Raw genomic sequence first — 9,714 nt, 5'->3', positions numbered from 1 at the left:
ACCATCCATCAGATGCAGTAGCAACCTGCCTCCCTTATGGGTATATGACTCTTTTAGCATATTCCTTTTTGGTCAATCTGCCTTTTGCATCCAGAAAAGAATCCTAGCTTTCCTAGTGAGTAGAACAGAAATTTGGGAGCATGTGCTTTTTCTGTCTGCTGTATGATACAGATTAAGTTTGTCACCATTGACCTACCTGGTTGAGTCTCACTGATCTCCTGGAAGCAGCTTGCCAGTCACTCCCATCCCATGGCCTTCTTCTGTTTGGGAGAAAAGAAAGGAGGGTGAGAGTTGGACAGCACAAAATTGAACTCCAGGCTGTCATCACTACAGATGTTACCACGACAGACTCAGAGTGTCTAAGACCAAGGGTTTTGGAATTGCTGTGTGTAACTGGAGAACACTTCAATTATGAGCACGTTGAATAATGTGACTTGGAAGATTGAATCTAGATTCAGTATTGTAAGATACAGGCTTTGATTGCCTTTGCATTCACCAGCAGGCCAGCAAACTATCCAAGAGCGTAGAGTGTGCATAAGGCTCAATGTAGTAGAAAGAGAGAGAGAAGCAGAGCACAGAAAGTGGTTAGAAAGGAGGCAAGTCATAGCCAGGTTGCATGGAAGAATGAATGTGAGCCCAATGGTTAACATGCATATTAAATGCTTGTGTAAAACCCCCCTCCTTTCTGAGGATCTGACAAGTCCATCACACAAGGCAGAGCTCCCTCACTTGAAGGAGCTCTTGGTCTGCTTGAATCTGAGAATAACAGAGAAGACCAGATCCAACTAAGGGGCACAAATCCACCTGCAGGCTCAGCACTTGGCAGGTGAATCTAGAAAGATCTCAGTGGGGTAGACCATTCTGGTCCCCTTCCTTGACCTGCCTTTACCTTGCAGACCCAAGTCATAGGTCATGTTCCTCACACACAGCTTGGAGGCTGTGCCTGATGTCACAGGCAGGCAAGCCATGGGTCACACTCACCAGGTAGCAGGCAGAGATCCAGAGGCGATCTCCCACATCGCAGCCCTCTTGCAGCTCTGCCCAACAACAGGACCAAGTGTTCCAGTCTTGTGTCTTACTGTTGCCCCAACCTCTCCCGCTCTCCCTCCACTTCCTTGCCCTAAACATTCTGGGTGCCTTTGGCATGTGCCTTCTGCCCCATCCAGATTTTCTTTCCTCAGATCCGCTTGCTCTGTTCACATCTCCAGGCTTGCCTAAAACAGCACTTCCTCCCTTGGGTCACCTCCCCAGGGAGACTTGGTCACTTCCTCCCCTGGATTGTGTTTGAGTCATTTAACATTGCTTTAAACTTAATCCACTCTTATTTATTTCAGTTGAAAGACAGAGAACTACCACTTTCTTGTCACTCCTCAGATATTTACAATGGCTGATCTGGCCATAGCCAAAACCAACAGCCAGGAACTCCATCCAGGTCTCCCACAAGGGTGGCAGGGACCCAAGCACTTGATGAGGTGTGCATTAGTAGGAAGCTGGAGTTGGGATTGGGAGCCTGGAGCCATATCTGATGCGCGATGCAAGAATCCCAACTGCTGTCTTAATCACTGGGTCAAATGCCCACTCCAACATGGCTTTTAAAATGCTAATTCTATTAATTAATTAATTAGTTTGTTTTGCTGTATCAGGCTGTTTATAATTTTTATTTGCAATTGCTTACATTTAAAATGTGCTCAGCTTTATTTAAACGTTTTTTTTTTTTAGAATCTTATATAGTTGATTAGTGTAGAAAAGGTTAAGGACTACAGGCAGGTAAGTGGGTAAGACCATTGTTTCCACACTAATATCATGATTTTTCCCCCTGTATCTGGGGTCAGGGTAGAAACAAAGGGAGAAGTCCCACCCAGCCTCCCACCCATCCCAGGTCCCCAATGTGGGGCATGCTCCGAGGGTCCTGCTCAAGCAGTTTTGATAGTTCAACAGGTCTGAATTGTGCCATTCTCGCCATTCCAAGCATGATGAAATCTATTCAGAATCCGCTGGCTGACATAGTTTCTTCATGGTTGGGATTCTGAGATCAGCAGTTCAGTTGGAGGGATCTCCAAAGAAACTTCGTCTGAGGTGATCCCAGACCTGATTCTTGTGTGTGCTTGCCAGTATGGGGTCCAGCACTGTCCGTCACCCCAATCAGCTTATGCACATGCTGGTCGTTGTGATTGCTGTTTCCGTTCTGTTTCCAGCCCTATTTTCCACGCAAACCAATGGATGTTGCAGTCCAGACCGATCCTGCCCACTTCATACTCGGCCGTCATGCAAACCAGTGGGAGCTGCAGCCTAGTTGGTGGACTCCCCATAACCCCCACCAGGTCTGCCCCCTACCCTGGTTCCCATGCATGCCAGTATGTGCAGCAGACTAGTCCTGTCTGTCCCACATCACATTTAGCTCTCATACATGTCAATGGGCATTGAAGCCTAGTTCAACCCAATCAACCCTACTATCCAGCCCACACACATCCTGGCGGGTGCCTTTCTATCTAGCCACCCCTGACCCTGTCCTGGTTTTTGTGCTCTCCAGTGAGAGTGGCAACCCAAGAGGGAGGAGCCCACTATCTCCCTACTAGGCCATTCCTGGATTATGTACTCTCTAGGTGGTTCTGGAGTTTAACTTGATAGATTTAGCCCCCAGTGCCAGCCTCTGCCAGCTGATGCTGCGGCAAAGCCCAACCATCCCTCACCCACTCTAATTTTTGCTTGCACCAGTCAGAACAGTCAGCCCATCCTGGCTTTTCCCTGATCTAACTCACATGAGGCCCACAGGTGTTATAGCCCTGCCTGGTCTGGTCTGCTCCCATCCCAACTCATGCTCTTCATTGGGAGTGGTTGTCCAGCAGGGGAGCCCACATTCCCCCTGCTGGCTTTGCCGCCTCCCTCCCTGGTTCTCATGCTCGGATTCGCCAGTGGGTGATGTGAACTGGTTTAGTCTGGTCTGCCCCTTAGACCGGTGCTCAGAGCTGCAGTTAATGTGCATGAAGAAGGAACTGACTGTCTCCATGAAGAACACAGTTATGGCCATTCCCTTCAGCTTCTTGGGCCCTCAGGATACTGCTGAGCCCCAGCTATTTGGGAGCATTTGTTTTTATGTGGAAAGACCCTGAATGTTACTTTAAAATGATTAGTGTGACCTATTACAAATGATGAGGGGCAAATAACCTCAGTGCTTTGTTTCACTTCCACAAAGCCTACTTGAATGTTAGAAATGGGAAAATGAATGTTCACCTAATGTCACTATAGAATTATCCTTTTTCTTGCCATCGTTGTTAATGATTCTGACAATTATAACAGCTGGAATTTCTGGAGTCTGCTTTTTTAAAAAATGGCTTATTTATTTTTACTTGAAAGGCAGATTTACAGAGAGAAGATACAGAGAGAAAGATCTGTCTGGTGGTTCACTCCCCAAGTGACTACTGCGGCAAGAGCTGAACTGATCCAAAGCAAAGATCCAGGAGCTTGCTCTGCGTCTCCGGGTGGGTGCAGGGTCCCAAGGCTTTGGGCCATCCTCTGCTGCTTTTCTAGGTCACTGGCAAGGAGCTGGATGGGAAGTAGAGCAGCCACACTAACTGGCACCCACATGGGATGTTGGTACCCCAGAGTGGTGAATTAGCCCCTGGATCCTGGTTTTGATCTGGTCCAGACCTAGCTATTGCAACCATTTTGAAAGTAAACCAATAGAGGGAGGGTCTCTGTTTCTGTCTTTCTCTCTGGATCACTCTCTTTCAAAAAATAAATGGGTAAATGAACAAATGAATAATTATATAAATTTTTTAAAAAAGTAATTAAAGTTGTTCCCTGGCATCTTAAATGTTCATCCAAGGCAAAAGCTTACCAGGAGTCAAGATTGGCACATAAATGGGGTGAGAATTGATGATTTTGCTTGCTAGGCTCTAGGTTGTTTTCTTTCTGAGACTGTGGTTTTGGAAGTTACTGATCTAATATCTGCTGCCGAAGGGAGTTTCACTTTTAAACCATGGCCTCAACTCTGGCTTTGTCCTTATCACCAGGTAGAGTATTGGCAGGAGCAGAGGCCTCAGGCAAGCAAGGACTGGGCTGAGGCGGCCATGTGTTCTCTATCTATTAGATCAAGCAGAATCTTCCCTTCGCTTTTTTGTTGTTGTTCACAAACAGAAGCTGGTAGCAGGAAGAAGCGTTTCTTTATTTCCTTGATGTGATTCGGGAAAAATGCTAGAGTTGGCACATGAACTGTAGGCAGCACTTGGCCTGGCTGTGGGCAGTTGAAGGAAGTTGGCAGGAATGAAGCAGGGCAGTGCATACATGCTGAGCAGCCAGGAGGTGAGAAGGAGTTCTGACGGTGCTGGGGGCCTCCTCCCATGGTTCACCAGGCATCTCTCTTCCTGGAGTCTGGTATTAACAGGCGATGTGGTCTCTTCCATGTCAGCTTGGGTTTGGAGGTTCTGCACCTGGCTGCTGGTACAGTCCCATTCAGGTAGAGGCAGCCCATGCTGGACAGACTTAACAGTTTCGCGACTTCGCGATGATGCAGAAGTGACGTGTGTTCGGTAGTAACTGTACTTGGGAGTTTGAATTTGGATTCTTTCCCAGGCTAGCAGTACAAGATTCTGTCTTCTCTTGTTTTGCTGAGGGGCAGCAGCTTTAGGTCAGCCAATGACCTGGAGGGGAAGGCAGGCTATGCTGTCCATTGCTCCATGTTGCTAAGCAACAATAGTGAGTTTAGGCCAATGGAGGCATTTTCCACCTATGGTAATTTCAACTTAACTATGGGTTTCTTAGGAAAGAATACCTGTAAGCTAAGGAGCTCCTGTAGTAGCCAGGCCTGGCCCTGCTTAGCTTGTGAGATCTAGAGAGATTGAATACATTCAGGGTGGGATGGCCCTTTATCAAAGAGATGTTTTCAGAAAGTTCATGGATATACATACGTGGTGAAAAAACTATGTTTTGATCAGTTTCAAATTCTTTCACCCGGAAATATGTATACATTTTAATATTCTCTTTTTATGAGCTTTCTTTTTGTTTTTCAGATCTTCTCTATTCTAGAATAAACATCACATTGTCTGGGTGAAGGCACACGTTACTATTTTCCTCCAAATTTTCTACTTCTACAGATAATCTCTATTACTTATACACTAGCAATGTGTCCAGCAGCCTGGCTATCTACATCCAACTGCTGCCAGTCCTATCTTCCAGGCATACTTTCATCTGGAAAATCTCCTTAAGCCCTAACCCATCTGATACAAAAGTTTTTGTTGAAATGTTGTGTGGTACAGAACAGAACTGACTCTTTCAAGAAGCAGCCCATTTATACCAATAGTTCCTGTAAAAAAAGAAAAAAATTTTTTTTCTCTTGAGCACATGATCAGAGTGGCAGTAGAGCACTGAATAGCTACATGAATCAAATAAAATGCTCACATTGTGTTTGAAATGCTGAAAATCTGCAGTCTGGGCAGCGGGAAGAGTTGTACTTGGTGTGGTATAAATCACACTTGTAGACTCGGGAGACGCTTCCAAAGTGAGATTCCTGTGGCTTTAGTTTCTTTAGGATTTTTATCTGCAGGCGGGGGTTAAGGCTTTGGGTGAGGGTGAAAAAAATCATTTTGAGAGTTGTAATGCCAATGCAATGTGGATGCACACCTGAGAATGTTGGGACGAGTAAAGCTACTTTTTTCTCAAACACTGTATACCAACCTTTGAGTTTATTTCTGTCTTCAGCATTCCTTTCACAGGCTAAAATGACAAGGCAATGAGAAGTTTTCTACTGAGGCCTGGAGCACCCGGGGCGGGCCAGTGGTTTGTTCTGATACTCAGAAGAACTCTGTGTGAATTCACTCCTAATTATTCTGCAGATAGACAGACCTATCCCTAAAGTTCAGCCCCACCCTCCCTCCATGCCATTGACCATGCTTCCTTTGCCCGGATGCATCATGGGAGAGCTGGAAGGGGTCAGGATGAAGTCACTGAGGGCCGAGGGAGCTAGTTGGCGGGTGACTCACGATACTTAATTGTTTTGGCAAAGCCAATATGTTGCTGTTGTGTAGAGATGGAAACTATGAGGATATTTGGGTTGATACTGTGTCTGATTTTTTGAAGGATCTGCAATAAAATTGTTTGGTCTTCCACAAACAGAATGGGAACTGGGACTTGAGGAAGGGAGATTTGGGGCCAGTGTCTTCTGTCGCTTAACTGAAAGCTTTAATGACAAGCTGAGTCATCCAGGAAGCGTGGTTTAATCCTGCGGAAAACAATCTTGTCTTAGGAAGCAATGGCAGCAGTTTTTAGGTGATCATTTCATTTGTAAATATTAAAAACACTTTGTAACTGGAAATGGTGCAGTGAATAGAAACCTGTCATTTTCCCTGATAATCATTTCTATTTATATATGTGTGTGTGTGTTCATGGTGACAACCATTTATCAATATTTCTCAATTATGTGCAGCTTGGCTGAGAACCAGAGAGTTAGTAAAAATAAAAAAAAAGTGACCAGAGTAGATATCGCCAAGTTCATGAACCAAAGCCCTTGAACTTCAGACGTAAGTGTTGCTGTGGTCTTCTGCAAGGAAAGGCAATGCTGCCCAGCACTTGCACAAGCCAGGCTTGCAGAACCCTGCCAACTACCTCCTGCATCCGGTACGCCCTTCCATCTCCAGTCCTTGTCACATTGAACTGGTAAATAACTCTTAAAGCATCCACTCCTCTCCACGGTGGGATTTCTTAATCTATTTTTGGCAATGAGGCCCTGTGGCAGACTGGAGAAGCCTGTGGGCTGATTTTCAGAATACAGTTTTAAAACACACTAAAGAGGGGCAGGCATGTGGTGCAGAAGTTAAGGGGCTACTCGCGATACCTATGTGCCATATTAGAGTGGCTGGGTTTCAGTCTCAGTTCTGCTTCCAATTTGAGTTTCTTGCTAATGTACACTCAGGGAGGTAGCAGACCCATCAGGCTCGGGACCTTGCCATTCACGTGGCCTGGCCCAGCTCCAGCTGTTGTGGGCATTTGGGGGGTGAACCAGTGAGTGGAGAAGTGTGTGCTCTATCTTTCTCCCTCTCTCTTTGCTGTTGCTCTGCCTCGCACATAATTAATTAATAAATAAACTGCTAAAAAACACTAACTTCATTTGATGTAAAAAATTTTGGAATCCATGCATGGAGATGCTGCCTATAGTATAACCTTGATACTTACTATGCTCAAGGTTGGGTGGTAGATACTGGGTATGTGAGACATAATAGCGTGGGAGTTACTTTTTTCTACAAAGGGATGAACTATTACCAAAGTTGAACTATTGTATAGGAATTGTGTGTGTGTGTGTGTGTGTGTGTGTGTGTGTGTGTGTGTTTTAGGGCTGGTGGAATGTCAGAACACTTCTTCCTAATCCCCACAGGGAAAGAGGAATTATTGTGCTGTCACATTAGGTACCTCTCATTTGTGAGCCCCTTCCCACATTTAGTTCCTCTCCTCTTGGTGAATGCCTCCTAAACAGGGGTTGAATTCCAATGCAAAGTTAAGGGGATTCCTTTATTTCCAGCTGATCAGCTGCTCATCATTGACTGAATGCAAAACCATATGAAATTCTCCTCCTGTGGGTCAAGTTGGTGAGCCCAATCTGGAGCCCTCTACTGTGCCAACTGGGGCAAAAGGCCTGGGCTACAGCCATCCATGACTCGTGAGCTGATTTCCATTTGCTCTTTCCCATTGGGCATGTGCCCAGCAGCCTGTACAGCATCTATGAAGCTGTCAAACACTGTTGTGTCAAAGTGACTCAAGCCCTTTTGGGCGGGGACCGTTGAAATGATGGACTATTCCAAGTTTTCCCTCATAAGGTCCATTTAATGCCTGCTCAGGGAGCACTTCATTTATAAATCATTTCCATGCAAGACTTTTTTGGGTGAAAATTCAGGATTGTTCTTCTATTGGAGCCATGCTTTTATTTAAATAAAATGATCCCCTTTTACCCCACATGAAGGGGCCAGCACATAGATTTTCTAAACTATTAGCAGTACGTCTTATTGCAGAATTATACTTCTTAGTGAATGCAAATAATGTTGAGCTTTCAAAAAGGGAAAAAAGAAGTTGAAGTAAAGCAATTTGTGTTTTGGTCATTGTTAGAATCCCTTCAAAATTCATAAGGAATCTCTTGTAATTTTTAAACGAGGCTTTTTGTCTGTCTTAGGCTTGACAGATTGTAGAAATCCAAATGCCCGTAGGAGACCAACTTGAAGCAATCAAGGCACTGTGCCCAAATTTATTGATAATCAGAGATTATTTACCAATGTTCTCTCTGATTTCTACATCATAAAATTGAGAAGCACAGAATCTGACTTTTTGTATCCATAAGAAGAATACACATTTATAGTAAAACGTAAGGGAAAAAAAAAACCTAGTGGTGGTCCACAGAGATGTCACCATGCTCAGAAATATTAAAAAAGAAGACAGTTCTTTTTCAAGTGAGAATTTTAATATATTGAGGACTGCACCCTTAGTTAATAAGTAGAGCCCCCATTTCACTTGTTTTTTAGGGAGATTATAAATGGTTCAGACTGAGAGTTTTAAGGTCATTGCCACAAGGATAGCATCAATTGGTTTTTGTCCATTTCTGGTTTTTACTAATTGTGCAAAGCAACAGAACATGCAACTCTCACATCATTCTCTTAATTAAAAATAGGAAATTTGGAAATGAAAGAGTTACTTGAGATGTTTTTCTACATAAAGTTTACTGATATCTTAAATTGAATTCTGAGGTAAATTTCCAATAAGTTCAAATACAAAGGATTTCTCTCCAACTACATGGATCATTTAAGCAGTTTAATGTCTAGTCATTTCTGAGAGTCAAAAGGGCTTCAACCAGCTTTGGGTAGGAGAAAACGTGCTGAATTTCCATTTTGGAATTTATGTTCAGCTGTGATTGAAGATTGAACAGATAGATTCCAAAGTTGGGGTGCTGATTTGTTCATGTATAGTGGATGATGCAGCCGACAGTTATTTCACCTGCATTATGGTGTGCCTGTCCCAGGAAAACTTCATTTCCTCACCTGCAGCTTTGAGTTGCTCTTCTCAGTAGTTACAAAGTCGAAGCTGACTCTTGGCATGTGGTTTGCAGTGCCTTTTCCCTTCACACTCTGCCATGAATATAACACCCTGGGGTTAGCACAGTCAGGTGAGTGTTTTCTCTCTGGCCTACACATCTTGTACCAGGGCTCCATTTTACAATGTTGACTGAGCCCTGAGATGGGATTTATGGTCCCTGTAGAAGAGGTATTCTAAAGCAACAGCAGAAAAATGGGAAAATACAAAAGCCAAAACAAAATTCCCCAAACAACACAACAAAAAGATTTTCTGTAGCTATGGAGAGCCCTTCAGTATCCTCAGTCCCACCTGAATGGTGGTGTTCACACATCCCATGAACAGCAGGTGCAGAGCTGGCTAGAGATAAAGCAGTGGTGCTGGTTTAACTTCCCTGGCTGGCAATGGCCTGTTTTTGGGAGCGTAGCTTTCACTCTTCTCCACCCCTGGTGCTCTGCTCCTTGCTCACATGGTGATGCCAGGAGCCCTGGGGGATCCTGCCAGTCAGGAGCTGCCATGGAATGTGCAGAATTTCAGCAGGCTCCACAAGGTCACCAGGGGAGGTGTGTCCTTGGCTCATTTAGGCTGTCATTTCAAACATTCCCTTTCAGCTCTTACAGAGCTGGGCCTCTTACCTGGGCCTGCCAGTGTAGGGCCTGAGGCTGGGGA

At 44.6% G+C, this 9,714-nt stretch overlaps 1 long non-coding RNA gene across 1 annotated transcript; it reads right to left on the bottom strand.

The window, feature by feature from the left end:
* Positions 1-201: 201 nt before the first annotated feature.
* Positions 202-9,494, bottom strand: LOC131480379 (uncharacterized). The gene is made up of 3 exons (XR_009245463.1): positions 9,358-9,494; positions 9,015-9,101; positions 202-257 (listed from the first exon to the last, which is right to left on the bottom strand). It is a non-coding gene; the product is annotated as an uncharacterized LOC131480379 (long non-coding RNA).
* Positions 9,495-9,714: the final 220 nt, after the last annotated feature.

This window comes from Ochotona princeps, chromosome 5 (assembly GCF_030435755.1).
Source record: "Ochotona princeps isolate mOchPri1 chromosome 5, mOchPri1.hap1, whole genome shotgun sequence".
Lineage (NCBI taxonomy): Eukaryota > Metazoa > Chordata > Mammalia > Lagomorpha > Ochotonidae > Ochotona > Ochotona princeps.
The sequence above is the reverse complement of the archived record's forward strand: the minus strand, read 5'-3'. Positions and strand labels throughout refer to the sequence as shown.